Source organism: Pan paniscus, chromosome 4, assembly GCF_029289425.2.
Source record: "Pan paniscus chromosome 4, NHGRI_mPanPan1-v2.0_pri, whole genome shotgun sequence".
In the NCBI taxonomy this organism is placed as follows: domain Eukaryota; kingdom Metazoa; phylum Chordata; class Mammalia; order Primates; family Hominidae; genus Pan; species Pan paniscus.
The window spans coordinates 19157540-19174257 of record NC_073253.2 but is presented as its reverse complement, the minus strand read 5'-3'; the positions used below and the strand labels follow the sequence as shown (position 1 = coordinate 19174257).

General features: G+C 35.7%; 1 long non-coding RNA gene and 1 other non-coding gene across 2 annotated transcripts in view; one reads left to right on the top strand and one right to left on the bottom strand.

The window, feature by feature from the left end:
• Positions 1-9745, top strand: part of LOC134730422 (uncharacterized) — a 169329-nt gene extending 159584 nt beyond the window's left edge. The window contains exon 3 of the long non-coding RNA XR_010112181.1: positions 9356-9745. This is a non-coding gene — a long non-coding RNA (uncharacterized LOC134730422). The remainder of the gene's footprint in view (positions 1-9355) is intronic.
• Positions 4506-4612, bottom strand: LOC112440030 (U6 spliceosomal RNA). Its single transcript, XR_003028234.3, has one exon. It is a non-coding gene; the product is annotated as a U6 spliceosomal RNA (small nuclear RNA).
• Positions 9746-16718: the final 6973 nt, after the last annotated feature.

The window sequence follows — 16718 nt, the reverse complement described above, 5'->3', positions numbered from 1 at the left end:
CTCCATACATGTTGCTGCAAAGGACATGATCTCATTCTGTTTTTATGGCTGTGTAGTATTCTATGGTATATATGTAGCACATTTTCTTTATCCAGCCTATGACTGATAGGCATTTAGGTTGATTACAGGTCTTTGCTATTGTGAATAGTACTTTGACAAACATACATGTGCATATGTCTTTATAGTAGAATGATTTATATTCCTTTGGGTATATACCCAATATGAGATTGCTGGGTGCTGGGTCAAATAGTAGCTCTATTTTTAAATACTTTGAGAAATCACCAAACTGCTTGAAATTAGTGGCTGAACTAATTTACAACAGTGTGTAAGTGCTCCCTTTTCTCTGCAGCCTTGCCATCATCTGCTATTTTTTTTTAAACATTTTAATAGCCATTCTGAATGATGTCGGATAGTATCTCATTGTGGTTTTAATTTGCATTTTTCTAATGATTAGGGATGTTGAGAATTTTTTGAATGCTTTGTGGCTGTGTATATATCTTCTTTTGAAATGTGTTTATGTCTTTTGCCCCCTTTTTAATGGTGTTATTTGTTTTTAGATTGTTAAGTACCTTATAGATTATAGATAGTAGACTTTGTCAGATGCATAGGGTGCAAATATTTTCTCCTGTTGTGTGAGTTGTCTATTTACTCTGTTGATAGTGTCTTTTGCTGTTCAGAAGCTCTTTAGTTTAATTAGGTCCCGCTTGTCAATTTTTGTTTTTCTTACAATTGCTTCTGCCATCTTCATCATAAAATCTCTGCCAAGGCCTATGTCTAGAATGGTATTTCCTAGGTTTTCTTCTGGGATATTTATAATTTTTGGTTTTATACTTAAGTGTTTAATCCTTCTTGAGTTGATTTTTGTATATGGTATAAGAAAGGGGTCCAGTTTCAATCTTCTGCATATGGCTAGCCAGTTCTCCCAGAACAGTTTATTTAATAGGCAATTCTTTCCCCATTGTTAATTTCTGTCAGTTGTGTCAAAGATCAGATGGTTGTAGGTGTGCGGCTTTATTCCTGGGCTCTCTATTTTGGTCCTTTGGTCTATGTGTCTAATTTTGTACCAGTATCATGCTGCTTTAATTACTGTAGTCTTGTGGTACAGTTTGAAGACGGATAATGTGATGCCTCCGGCTTGTTCTTTTTGCTTAGGATTGTCGTGGCTATTTGGGCTCTTCATATTAGTTCTCTATGAAGTTTAAAATAGTTTTCTCTAATTCTGTGAAAAATGTCGTTGGTAGTTTGATAGGAATAGCATTGAATCTGTAAATTGCTGTGGGCAGTATGGCCATTTTAACAATATTGATTCTTCCTATCCATGAGCATGGAATATTTTTCTATTCATTTGTGTCATCTCTGACTTCTTTGAGCAGTGTTTTGTAGTTCTTGTAGAGATCTTTCATCTCCCTGGTGAGTTTCATTCCTAGGTATTGTATTTTTTTGTGGCTATTGTGAATAGGATCACATTCTTGATTTGGCCCTCAGCTTGGACATTATTACTGAATAGAAATGCTACTGATTTTTGCACATTGATTTTGTATCCTGAAACTTTGCTGAAGTTGTTTATCAGATTTAGGAGCTTTTGGGCAGAGACTATAGGGTTTTCTCAGTATAGAATCATATCATTTGCAAACAGAGATAGTTTGACTTCCTCTCTTCCTATTTGGATGCCTTTTATTTCTTTCTCTTGCCTGGTAACTCTGGCTAGGATTTCCTGTACTGTGTTGAATAAGAGTGGTGAAAGGGGGCATCTTTGTCTTGTTCTGTTGTCAAGGGGAATACTTCCAGCTTTTGCCCATTCAGTAGGATGTTGGCTGTGAGTTTGTCATAGATAGCCCTTATTATTTTGGAATATGTTTCTTCAATGCCTGGTTTGTTGCAAGTTTTTAACATGAAGGGATGCTGAATTTTATTGACTGCCTTTTCTGCATCTATTGAGATGATCATGTGGTTTTTGTTTTTCATTCTGTTTATGTGATGAATCACATTAGTTTGTGTATGTTGCACCAACCTTGCATTCCAGGGATAAAGCCTACTTGATGGCAGTGGGTTAGCTTTTTGATGTACTGCTGGATTTGGTTTGCTATTATTTTGTTGAGGATTTTTGCATCTATGTTCATCATGGATATTGGCCTGAAGTTTTTGTTGTTGTTGTGTCTCTGCCAGGTTTTGGTATCAGGATAATGCTGGCTTTATAGAATGAGCTGGGGAGGAGTCCCTCCTTTTCAACTTTTTGGAAAAGTTTAAGTAGAAATGGTACCAGCTCTTCTTTATGTGTCTAGTAGAATTCAGTGTGAATCCATCTGGTTCTGGGCTTTTTCTGGTTGTTAGGCTTTTTATTAGGGATTCAATTTTGGAACTCATTATTGGTCTGTTCCAGATTTGAATTGCTTCCTGGTTCAGTTTGGGAAGTTGTATGTTTTCATGAATTTAGCTCTTTCTTGCAGGTTTTCTAGTTTGTGTGCAGGTTTTCTAGTTTGTGTGCATACATGTGTTCATAATAGCCTCTGATTTTTTTTTTTTTCTGTATTTCTGTGGGGTCAGTGGTAATGTCCCCTTTGTCATTTCTGATTGTGTTTATTTGGATCTTCTCCCTTTTTTTTTTTCTTTATTAGTCTAACTAGCAGTTAATCTATCTTATTTATCATTTCAAATAGCCAACTTATGGTTTTATTGATCTTTTGTATGCTTTTCTGCATCTTAATTTCTTTTAGTTCAGTTCTGATTTGGGTTATTTCTTGTTCTGTTAGCTTTAGGATTGGTTTGCTCTTGTTTTTCTAGTGCCTCAAGGTGTGATGTTAGGTTACTAATATGAATGAGATCTTTTTAACTTTTCAGTGTGGGTGTTTGATGTTATAAACTTTCCTCTTAATACTGCTTTAACTGTGTCCCAGAGATTCTGGTATGCTATATCTTTGTTCTCATTAATTTCAGAGAATTTCCTGATTTTTGCTTTAATTTCATTGTTTACCCAAAAATCATTCCAGAGAAGACTGTTTAATTTCCATGTAATTGTATGGTTTTGAGTAATCTTCTTGGTACTGTTTTCCATTTTTATTGCACTATGGTCTGAGAGTGTGTTTGGTATGATTTTTTTTAAATTTGCTGAAAATTGTCTTATGGCTGATTATATGATCAATTTTAGAGTATATGACATGTGCAGCTGAGAAGAATGTATGTTCTGCTCTTTTGGGGTACAGAGTTCTGTAGATATCTGTTAGGTCTATTTGGTTACATGTTGAGTTCAGGTCCTGAATATCTTTGTTAGTTTTCTGCCTTAATGATTTGTTTATTACGTTGGTGGGATGTTGACATCTCCTATTATTATTGTATTGTTATCTATGTGTCTTCACAGGTCTCTAACAAGTTGTTTTATGAATCTGGGTGCTCCTGTGTTGGGTGCATATATATTTAGGGTAGTTAGGTCTTCCTGTTGAATTGAACCCCTTACCATTATGTAATGCCTTTGTCTCTTCTGATATTTGTTGGTTTAAAGTCTGTTTTGTCTGAAATTAGAATAGGAGCCCCTCCCTTTTTTTTCTGTTTTCCATTTGCTTGGTAGATTTTTTTCCATCCGTTTACTTTGAGCTTATTGTGTCATTGTATGAGATGGGTCTCTTGAAGACAGGATACAGTTAGGTCTTACTTCTGTATCCAACTTGCCACTCTGTGCTTTTTAATTGAGCATTTAGTACATTTACCTTCAAGATTAATATTGATATGTGCAGATTTGATCCTGTCATCATGTTATTAGCTGGTTATTATGCAGACTTGATTGTGTAGTTGCTTTATAGTGTCAATGGTCTATGAAATTAAGTGTGTTTTTTTAGTGGCCAGTAAGTCTTTCGTTTCCATATTTAGCACTCCCTTAAGGAACTCTTGTAAGGCAGGTCTGGTGATAATTAATTTCTTTAGTGTTTGCTTGTCTGAAAAGAATCTTATTTCTCCTTTACATATGAAGTTTAGTTTGGCTGGATATGAAATTTTTTATTGGAGTTTCTTTTCTTTAAGAATATTGAATATAACCGCACCCCCCACCCACCCCACCCAATCTCTTCTGGCATGTAGGATTTCTGCTGAAAAGTCCATTATTAGCCTGTCAAATTTCCCTTTGTAGGTGACCTTCCCCTTCTATCTTCCTTTATATTTTTCCTTTTATGTCAGTCTTGGAAAATCTGAAGACTGTGTGTCTTGGGGGTGGTTGTCTTGTACAGTATCTCACAGGCATTTTTTACATTTTCTGAATTTAAATATTGGCCTCTGTAGTGAGGTTGGGGAAATTTTCATGGATGATATAGTCAAATATGTTTCCAAGTTGCTTATTTTCTCTCTCTCTTTCAGGGATGCCAATGAGTCATAGATTTGGTCTATTTATGTAATCCCATAATTCTCATAGGTTTTTTTTTCATTAAGATATTGTCTTTTCTTTATATTTGTCTGACTGAGTCAGTTCAGACAACCAGTCTTTGAACTCTGAGAGTCATTCCTCAGCTGGGTCTATTTTGAAAATTATGGAACGCCTCATGAATATGTGTGTCATCCTTGTTCAAGGGCCATGCTAATCTTCTCTGTATCATTCCAGTTTTAGTATATGTGCTGCCAAAGAGAGCACAAATCTAAGAATTCTTTGCCTACAACTCAATCCCAAAATTTTCATCCAATTTTTTTCTAACACAGAATGCAAAACAGTTTAGCAAATTACACTTTAGTCTGCAATCCATTTTGGGTTAATTTTTATGTGTAATAAAATGTGAGGTGTATGTTGAAGTTCATATTTATTTTCCCATAGATGTGCAATTGCTCCAGTGCCATATATTGAAAAGGCTGTTCTTCCTCCATTGAATTGCTTTTGCACCTTCATCAAAAGTCAGTTAGGCATATTTGTTTGGCTCTATTTCTGGGTGTTCTGTTCAGTTCCACTGATATATGTGTCTGCCCTTCTACCAATATTATACAATTTTGATTACTATAGCTACATAATAAGTCTTGAAATTAAAAAGACTGATTTCTTTCACTTTATTAAAAAATTTAAAGCTGTTTTTCTTCCTTTACTTTTTTATATAAATGTGAGAAAGATGTTGCCCATATCTACAACAATTCTGCCTGGGATTTTGAAAGGAATTGGATTAAACCTATATATCTATTTAGGGAAAATTAATATCCTTAATATGTTGAGTCTACCAGTCATTAAATACAGCCTGTCTCTCTATTTAGATTTTTTTTATTTCCTTCATCGGCATTTTGTAACTTTCAGCACATAAATACTGTTTATGTTTTGTTGAATTTACATTCAAGTACTTCATTTTTTGAGTGATTGTAAGTTGTATTTTTAATTTTGGTGTTTATGTGTTCATTGCTAGTATAATGAAATAGAATCCATTTTTGTATGTTCATTTTCTATCCTATGACCTTGTTGAACTCACTTAGTATTTTTAGGAGATTTCTTGTAGATTCCTTAGGAACTTTTGTGTAGACAATTATACCTAAAAATAGAATTAGTCTTGTTTCTTTCTTCCTAATCAATGTAATTTTTATTTCCTTTTCTTGATATATTGTATTGAATAGAACTTCCAGTAATATGGGTGAGTAAGAGTGATAAAAGCAGATGTCTTTGTTTTATTTCTGATCTTTGAGGGAAAGCGTTAAATTTTTCATCATTAAGTATAATAGTGGCTTTAACCAGTTGAGGAAATTCACTTCTATTTCTAGTTTTCTGAGAGCTTTTGGTATGAATTAGTGTTGAATTTTTTCAAGTGCTCATTCTCAAGTGGAATGATCATGTGATATTTTTCTTTAGTCTGTTAAATGGTGGATTACACTGATTGATTTTCAAATATTGAACTAACCTTACATCCCTGAAATTAGCCCACTTTGTCATGGAATATACTTAATTTCTCTAAAATATTATTGAATTCTATTTGCTTATATATTCTTAAGAACTTTTACATGTATTTTCATGAGTGATATTGGCTAATGATTTTCTTTTTTTGTACTATCTCCCTATGATTTTGATATCAGGGTAATAATAGCTTCATAAAATGAATTAGGCATGTTATCTTATATTTTCTGGAGGAAAGTGTGTAAAGTTGGTGTTAATTCTTCTGTAAACATTGGGAATAATTCTCCAGTGAAACCATCTGGGCCTGATAATTTATTTTGGGAGAACTTTAAGATTATGAATTCAATTTTCTTAATAGTTATTGGACTACAGAAATTATTTCATTCTGAATTAGTTGTTGTACTTTGTGATTTTCAAGGAATTGGCCTATTTCATCAAAATTGCTAGAGTTTTGCATGTAGAATTGCCACAGTATTCCCATATTATCTTTTTACTATCTGCAGGATCTGTCATGATATTCCCTGTTGTATTAGTATTGGTAATTTGTGGATTTTCTTTTTTTTCCCTTTGTCAGTCTTGCTAGAGTTTTGTCAATGTCATTGATCTTCTCAAAGGGTGAGGTTTTAGTTTTATTGATTTTTTGTATTGTTTTTCTGGCTTCACATTAATTTGCGGTTAATGATTTCTGAATTTTATTTTCTTCTATTTATTTTGTGTTCATTTTTCTTTTCTTTGTCTAGGTTCTTGAGGTAGGAGTTTAGGTTACTGATTTCAGACTGTTTCTCTGTTCTAATGTAAGCATTTAATGCTGTAAATTTCCCTCTAAGCACTGCTTTAGCTGTGTCCCACAAATTTTTATATGCTGTACTTTCATTTTTATTCAGTTCTTTTGGAACTTCCTCTTTGATCCATGGATTATTTAGAAATGCATTGTTTATCATTCTGTTGTTGATTTCTAGTTTTCTTCCATTGTAGTCAGAGAACACACTTTGTATGGTTTCAATCCTTTAAATTTGTTGAGGTTTGTTTTATGGTCTAGGATATGATCTATCTCAGTATAGGTTCCATGGGCTCTTGAGAAGAATGTGTATTCTGCTGTTTGTCTGGTGGAGTGTTCCATAAATGTCAATTAGATCCTATTGGTTGATACTGTTGTTGAGTTTTCTATATTCTTGCTGATTTTCTGCCTAGTTATTATATCAATTGTTGAAAGAGGGCTATTGAAGTTTACAACTGTAATTGTAGATTTGTCTATTTCTCTTTTAAGTTTCACCAGTTTTTGTTTCAGATATTTCATAACTCTGTTGCTTTTTGTACACACATTTACGACTTCTATGTTCTCTTGGTAGAGTCACCCTTCTAACATTATGTAGGGCCAGGCTCAGACAATGATCCATGCCTGTAATCCCAGTGCTTTTGGAGGCCAAGGTAGGAGGACTGCTTGAGGCCAGGTATTTGAGACCAGCCTGGGCAACAAGGTAATATCCCATCTCTACAAAAAATAAAATAAATTAGCCGGGCATGGTGGTGCACACCTGTAGTCCTAGCTACTCCAGCGGCTGAGGCAGGAGGATTGCTTCAGCCCAGGAGTTGAAGGCTGTAGTGAGCTATGATCATGCCACTGCGCTCCAGCCTGAGTGACAGAGTGATATGCTATCTCTAAAATAATAATAATAATAAATTTTAAAAAATATTGTGTAATGTCACTCTGTATCTGGTAAATTTCTCTGCTCATAAGTCTATTTTATCTGATATTAATATAACTATTCCCACTTTCTTTTGATTAACTTTTACATAATATGTCTTTTTCTATCCATTTACTTGTTATATTTATTTCAAATATTTGAAGTAAGTTCCTTGTAGACAGCAGGTAATTGAGTCATGTTTTTAATATGTTCTGCTAATCTTTGTCTCTTAATTGGTGTATGTGGACACACTTTTATCCATATAATTTACTTCTTTAAAATTTAATAATTAACTAATGCATACACAATGTATAAAATCTTAAAGATACTAAAGAGTATCTGATATTAAAAACATTGGACTGAGCATGGTGGTTTATGCCTATAATCCCAGCACTTTGAGAGGCAGAAGCAGAAGGATCATCTTGAGGCCAGGAGTTTGAGACCAGCTTGGGCAATGTAGTGAGATCCTGTATCTCCAAAAATAATTATATACATATATAAGCTGGGTGTGATGGTACATGCCTGTAGTTCCAGCTACTTGGGTGGCCAACGTGGGGGAATCTCTTGAATCCAGAAGTTCAATGCTGTAGTAAGCTATGATCATACCATTGCACTCCAGCTTGGGTAGCAGAGTAAGACCTTGTCTCTAAAAAAGAAAAAAAAATATTAAAAGGTCAATCCCGTTCCATTCCACCTCTTTCCCCAGTCCTCCCATCCCCTTCCCAAGAGGTAACCATGTTTTCCAGTTTTATGTTGTCTTCTATCAGAGTTAGTCTACATAATGAAAACATATACAGAACTATACAAAATACAAATGAGAACAAAGTATATATACTGTTCTACTTGTTGTCTTATATATAATTAATAGCAAATCTTGAAGATCTTTTTGTATTGGTACATATAGAATACTGGCAACATTTAAATAAAAATATTTCCTTCCAGCTTCAAAAGTCTTAGAAGTCAATCTCAGGAAGTATGTTCTCTTACAGAAGATTAAATCTAAAAATCTACATGAGTTGAAACATTTAAGGAGCAGAATGGAGATTGTAACTTATAATGAAATATGTAAATTGGTAAATATTTAGAGCATGAATAAGAAATAATTTTGAAGAAACATGATGGCAATCTATTTATAAGCCATACATTTCCGGAGAGTTGTGAAGTTACTTACCAGCAACTGCCTATATGGCTAACAATAATGGAGTAAGACCAAGAAAAGAAAAGGCAATATTTTAAGTCAAAATTTAGCTCTGGAAACTTTGTGAAATACTTCATGTCAGTATTACCTTATTATTGTTATTACCCAAATGGAGGAAAGCCTAATACTCCATGAAATAAAACAAAATTCTAGATCTTAGAACTTTTCTAAGTTCTGAATGAATTGCAAAATAAAGACTGGGCGATTCATCTATTTAAACAAAGACATGTTAGCTACTTACTGTGTTTGAGACACAGTTCTAGTCAATGAATAATATAGACAAGGTCTCTGCAATCTTGGAGCTTACATTCTGGGGAAGGCAGTGAGAGGAGAGAAAATTAAAACGTAAAAACAACACAAAACAAAAAAGCTAGGTAGTGGTATGCACTGTGATGAGAACAAAGCAGGGTTATGTTTTACCAAGACACAAGAAGATTGTTTTATAGTATTTGGTGTTAGAAGATGATGTTACACTGAGAAGCTCAGGAAACCATATCCATAATCCAAGAAAAAGTCTTTTGCTTACATTTCTGAAGTTTGCTCTGTCCTCCTCTGACCTCTTTCTGGCCAAATTCTTAAAGCCATAGTGTAATTCCACATTCTTGGTAAAGCCTTCTAAAATATTCCTGCCAGGAAGAACAGAGTGCACCTGATGTAGTAGCCACTGTAAGAACTGTATTGGAGAATGATCCGATTGGCCAGTGCAAGAGGGATTGCAGAGAAGAAGAAACCACAAGCAGAAAAACCAGATGAGGAAATTAAGCTAAATATTAACTATCTCAGGAATATTCCCAGAAGTGACTGCTAAATTTAAATCCCTGCTCACAATGAAATACTGTACAGCAGGGGTTCTCAAACTTTTTGGTCTTAGGACTCTTACAGCCTTAAAAATTATTGAGAACTCCAAAGAACTTTCAATTATGTGGGTCATAACTACTGATACTTACTGTATTATAACTTGAAACTGAAAAAATTTTTAAATATTTATAAACATTTAAAAATAATAAACCCATTGTAAGCTAATGTAAATAGCATGTTTTTATTAAAAATCGCTTTGTTTTCCAAAGCAAAAAATGTAGTGAGAAGAGAGGCCTTCTTTTACATTTTAATATCTGGCTTATGAGAAAATAGCTGAGTTTCTCATTTCTGCTTCTCCATTTAATCTGTTGGTGTATATTTTATTTAAAGTACAGTTAACCCTTGAAGAACGTGGGTCTGAACTGTGCAGGTCCACTTATACATGGATTTTTTTCTAATAAAAGTTGCAAATATGCCTGTCTCTCCTACCTCCTTATTCACCGCCTCTACTTCTTCTGCCTCAACCGCTCATGAGTCAGCAAGACCAACCGTTCCTCTTCCTCCTTCTTCTCAATCTGCTCAGCCTGAAGATGATGAGGATGAAGACGTTTATGATGATCCACTTTCACCTAATAAATAGTAAATATATTTTTCTCTTATAATTTTCATTTATTTATGTATTTGTTGAGACAGAGTCTTGCTCTGTCACCCAGTCTGGAGTGCAGTAGCATGATCTCAGCTCACTGCAACCTCTGCCTCTCGGGTACAAGTGATTCTCATGTCTCAGCCTCCCGTGTAGCTGGGACTACAGGCACACGCCACCACGCCCAGCTAATTTTTGTATTTTTAGTAGAGATGGGTTTTTTCCATGTTGGCCAGGCTGGTCTCGAACTCCTGGCCTCAAGTGATCTGCTCACCTAAGCCTCCCAAAGTGCTGGAATTACAGGTGTGAGCCACTGTACCTGGCCATGATTTTCTTAATAAGATTTATTTTCTCTAGCTTGCTTTATTGTAAGAATACAGTATATAGGACATAAACAAAATATGTGATTTGACTGTTTATGTTATCAGTAAAGCTTCTGGTCAATAGTAGGCTATTAGCAGTTAAGTTTTGGGGGAGTCAAAAAAGTTATATGTGGATTTTCAATTGCAAAGAGGCCAGCTCCCCTAACCCCCACATTGTTCAAGGGTTAACTATATATGAAAAAATCCAACCTCACACAGGTAAGTAATAAATTGCTTTTTAAAAATGTGGATATTCTTCTTTATAATACACCAAGAGTTGAAAAGTGGTAGTGTCTTAAAGATTGGTTTCAGTATGGATTCTGAAACCATGTCAATAAACTTCCCATTTTCTATGAAATTAAAATCCACTGGTCTACCTTGTACTTTGAGTGGATCTTTTACCCACACATGATTTTGTGTTATACATTGGTGATTTGGGCGATATTCATTCACTGAATTACTCAGATCCTACAAATGTTTCAATATTTCTTTATATAATACTTTTTAAAATCAGGACGTCTTCAAGATCATGGTGGTGGATATGTTTTTCAGAACTCTAATTTTAGTTTGAAAGCTCAAGTTTTATCATTAGCATCAAATGCTGACAGTTGCTTTTCTGGAAGTTACAGGCTCACTTCATTTATTTTTGAGAAAATGTTTGCCAAGTACCTAAGTCTGAATAACAACAGTTTTCCCGTCATTCCTTTAAATAAAATTGCTTTTCATGAGAAAAGTGACTAGTTTAACTTAACAACTCAACTGATTCTCCTCATGAGCTCTTTTTATCCATTGTGCTTTCTGTTGCAGAAGTATTTTATAAGCACTTTACATCACACAGAAAATATTAAAAAGATGTGTACTCAAGAGTTGAGAAGTAATAAAATTATTATTTTTTTATTTTTAGTTTTTTAGAGACAAGGTCTCACTCAGTTGCCCAAGGTGGAGTGCAATGGTGCAATCATAGCTCCTTGTAGTCTCGAACTCCTGGACTCAAGTGATCTTCCTACCTCAGCCTCTGAAATAGCTGGGACTACAGGTATACACCACCATGCTAGCTAATTTTTTTTTTTTTTTAATAGAGATGAGGTCTTGCTTTGTTGCCCAGGCTGGTCCTGTACTCCTGGCTTCAAGTGATCCTTCTGCCTCAGCCTCCCAAAGTTCTCGGATCATAGGCATCAGCCACTGCGACTGGCCAAATTAATTTTTTTTTTTTTTTTTTTACCAAGAACATTATTAAGTTAAACTAGCTTTATGGAAAATAATTGTTTCTTTCTGTTGATTGGTAGTCCATGGTGTTGAAAAATAAGACAGTGATGACTATAACCATTTGGTGCCGCTCCCTTGATTTGTGGTAAGGTACCAGCCATTTTTCCCACTATTGCTTTTGTGCTATCAGTGCAATGAAAAAGGCAAATTATGTGTTCCTGTACTTATGAAAATAGTTTACTTCTGGATCACACTTGTGAACCACACTTTGAGAACAGCTACTGGACAAAAATGTGAATGGATGATCTATTACTATGCACAACAATATGGATGAGTGTCAGAAATATAATGCTGAATGACGGAAGCCAGACCCAAAATAATACAGGCTCCAGGATCTTTTATATCTAAAGTACAGAAACAGGAAAAACTTAACTTTGGTGTTGGTAATTAGGAGAAGGGTTATCCTTAGGGATGCTGAGTGGAATGAGGCATGAGGCATGGTTTGCTGTGAATGTTCTTTCCTGAGCTAGACATTGGTTACGAGGGTCTGTTCAACTGTGAAATTCATTAGCTGTACGCTTATAATATGTACACTTTCTGTGTGTATGCTATATTTCAATGAAAAGTTCAGAAAATAATACTTATGTTCTTGTGTTTTGTCTCCTACCTCAGTTAATTGAAAGTTCTGGGGGGTGGCCTCTGAGTAGTTATAATCAAGAAAAAGTGACTTTCTGCTTTTTTCGATGCTAACAATATTAGCTGTTTAAAAGGTTTTGCATGGGTTCAAATTACAGTCTATCGTTTTTAGGACGCTATGTGACTCACACTAGGTGAACACTGACCATGTTTTCCTATGGAATTTTTTTAAATGCGGTATATGTGGTTGGATGCAAGCTGTCTATGGGTTTCTGACCTTCAATGCAATTTTATATTTTCAGTTGATTGTTGTATCTGGAAGGAGATCATAATGAAGCAGAGGCCCTATATTATGCCTGTGGTCCAGCAGAAGGGGCTGGCTGACATGGAAATAATGTATTACATTTATTCATGCTATGGCATAATGAACTAAAAATATTCTGCTGGAGAGGTAGAATTAGAACCAAAAAACATTTTAGGCATTTGGCCTTTGCTAAAATAATATTTCTCTCCCAGTCTTCTCTTCCACCTTCCCTACACATTTAAGTTTTCTTCCTCTTCCAGCTTGGCTAAGGCCCTGCCTCACCCACAAAGCCTTTCCCAACTTCTGCTGCCTGTGGCTACCTCCCCTCTTCTGAACTCAGCACTCTTTTATATTGCCGACCCTCCAGTTTATTTGTTCATTAATTTAATTTATGTTGGTAAACTTATCTAACTCCTACATGTGCTAGGTTTAGGATCCAAAGACAAATATTTCAGACCTGCTGGATAGAAAGACAAGTGAAAAGCTCACTTCAATAAGGTCTGGCAAGTGTGACACTAGAGAGAGGCACAGCAGGCCGGGAGAACACACTGGGAGGCACCAAGTGGGTCAACATCAGGGGAAGTTTAGAGTCAGGCAGCCCTCAACTTGAGCCTTTGCTTTGTTATGTACTTTGTGGGGTGTTTGGCAAGTTACTTAAGGTCACTAAATCTCAGTTTCTTCAGGTGAAAAGTGGAGATATTAGGTGTTCCTATCTTAGGGGCATTGTGAGGAATAAATGAAGCTGTGTGTAGAACAGCTACGTAGTATATGCCTGGCACAGGATAAGTGCTCAGTTAATGTGAGGTATTATCACTATTATTTTTTATGTGTATAATGTCATGGCCCATGTGGTGAATTGTTTGAGCTATGTCATGACAGATATATAATGTCAACTTAACTAAAAATTTTCATTTGTATTTCTTGAACTCATAGAGGTTCAGGCTTAGCACATAATCACACTCCTCAAGAACATCTCTTATTTTTCTTCCCCATCTACTTCTATTATGCATTCAGGAGCTGGCCTTCCTAAGACGCTTCATTCAAAACTATTTTTTGGTTCTCATCCATTTTGCCCCTGTCTCATAGCCCCAAAGTGGCTGTCACAAACCTATGAGACAGGCATTATACCCATTTTATAGATAAAGGAAGTGAGCCTCAGAGAGCTACTAAATAACTGATCCAAGATTATACAGCTAATAAGTGGCATTGCCTAGTCCATGTCAAAGTTGCCAGCCTGGCCAGGCATGGTGGCCCACGCCTGTAATCCCAGCACTTCGGGAGGTTGAGGCAGAAGGATTGCTTGAGCCTAGGAGGTCAAGGCTTCAGTGAGCCATGTTTGTGCCACTGCACTCTGGCCTGGGCAACAAAGTGAGGCCTTGTCTCAAATAAAAAGAAGGAAGGAAGGGAAGGAAGGAAAGGAGGGAGGGAGGAAGGAGAAAGCAAGAAAGGGAAGGAAGGAAGGCAGGCAGGCAGGAAGGAAGGAAGGAAGAAAGGAAGGAAGGAGAGAAAGAAAAGAAAAAAGAGAAGGAAAAGAAAGAGAAAGGTAGGTGGTTGGCATGTTTAATATCTCTTAAATTCCTTCTCATTGTCTCCACAGAAGACCCCACTCTGTCTCCTGCTAAAGGTCTGTCAGAGCCTGTACAAAGGTTTTAAGGTCACTTTCTTTTGGAGCAGGATGTCTGAAGCTGATGCTGTATGTTGCCCGATGAACAGCCATTCCTTTCCCCTTTCTTCCTTGTTGTTAAAGCCTGTCTCCCACGACAGAGACTGAAAATGCTAAATACTAGTTTTCCCTGCCTCTTTGTTGCTATGGTGTGGGTCTGTGACTCAGTCCTGGCTAATGGGACATGAGGAGAAGTTTGCTCAGAGGCATCTGAAAAGGGTTTGTCTCCTTAGTACAAAGATATAAGAGGAGTCTCTACTCTCTTCCTACCCTTCCTGTTTTGAACATTGCTTTGTGAAGACATGATGCTTCGGGCTGTGGCAGCCATCTGGTGTCTATAATGTTTTGTGCCCCCTCTTCATGCATTTTAATCTCAGATGGTAAAAGACACCCTCAAGTACACTAGGACTTACCTATAATTAATTGAGCTATTCAGAACATGTTATGTAAATGTTAACATGACCATGGTAAAGAATAGAATATTTTAATGGAAATGTTTGTGAGGAGGAATAAACCTTTGAAATTATCTAGATTATCAACTCTTCATTTCACAGAAAAAAGAAACTGATACCCAAAGCATTTAAACATCTTTCCTAAAATTATACTTGGTTAGTGACAGAGTCTGGCATAGAAGCTAGGCCTTCTGACTGTTTCAAACATTATTTCTGTAAGACATTTCTTGGAATAAGACATCACTCAGTTGGAGCTGTGCTACTTAAAATATTTGTGACGAGTAAGTGACCATCTGAAGTGATTCAACTTGTTTGATTCATTTTGTTTCTAAATAGTTCTAAGCTTAGTTGGCTATTTAGTGAGACTACCTGACATCCTTTTTTTCTGAGAGTCTTTCTTGAGTTTAGTAAGTTGTTTGAAACAACAGTACCAAGATTTCAGTCATTCTGCAGCAGAGAAACCAACATTCTGTGATGCCCTTTGTCGGTATGATATTAGTCAGAGAAGGAAGAGTTGTATCACTCCCTAGTGCCATTATTTGTAATTGTGTGCTTCACTAAAGGAGATTACAATTAATTTTATTCACAACATATATTTTCAATGTTAAATTTAACAGAGTTTAGGTCATTATGGATTACTTGAATGTCACTTTGCCCTCCCTTGGCCTGTTGTGGATTGATTTGTAGTCTCTAAGAACATATTCTGAAGTCCTAATCTCTGGTACCTAGAAATGTTACCTTATTTGGAAATAAGGTCTTCACAGATGTAGTCAAGTTAAGTATCCTTGTCATATTGAAGACAAGGATCTCCACTCTTACCACTCCTATTCAACATAATACTGGAAGTCCTAGCCAGAGCAATCAGGCAAGAGAAAAAAATAAAGGGCATTCGAATTGGAAAAGAGGAAGTAAAATTGTCTCTCTTTGCAGGTTCTTATGTTAAGAAAACCTAAAGGCTCCATCATAACACTCCTAGAGCTGGTAAACAAATTCAGTAAAGTTGCAGGATACAAAATCAATATACAAAAATCAGTAGTGTTTATATACACCAATAATGAAATAGCTGAAAAAGAAATCAACAAGGCAACCCCATTTACAACAGCTGACAAAAAATAAAATATCTAGGAATAAACATAACCAAGGCAGTCAAAGATTGCTATAAGAAAAACTACAAAACACCGATGAAAGAAGTTGAAGAGGACACAAACAAATGGGAAAACAGTCCACACTCATGGACTAGAAGAGTCAATATCATTAAAATGACTGTGCTGCTCAAAGCAATATACATGTTCAATGCAATCTCTATCAAAATACCAATGTCATCTTTCACAGAAATAGAAAAAAAATCCTAAAATTTATTTAGAACAAAAAAAGAGCCAGAAGAGTCAAAGGAATCTTGAGAAAAAAGAACAGAACTGGAGGTAACACACCACCTGACTTCAAAGTATATTACAAGGCTATAGTAACCAAAACAGCATCGTATTGGTATAAAAATAGACACACAGTCGACGAGGAACAGAATAGAGCACCCAGAAATAAATCCACATATTTACAGCCAACTGATTTTCAACAAAGGTGCCAAGAACATACACTGGGGAAAGGACATGCTTTTTAATAAATAGTATTGGGAAAATTAGATATCCATATGCAGAATAATAAAACTGGACCTCTATCTCTCCCTACATACAAGAATCAACCCAAGATGGATTAAAGATTTAAATGTAGGACATGAAACTATAAAACTACTGGAAAAAACCATAGAGAAAATACTTCAGGACATATGGTCTAGGCAAAAATATTATGGCTAAGACCTCAAAAGCACAGCCAACTAAAACAAAAATAGACACATAGGACTATATTAAACTAAAAAGTATCATCAGAGCAAAGGAAACATCAACAGAGTGAAGAGACAACCTGTTGAATGGGAGAAAA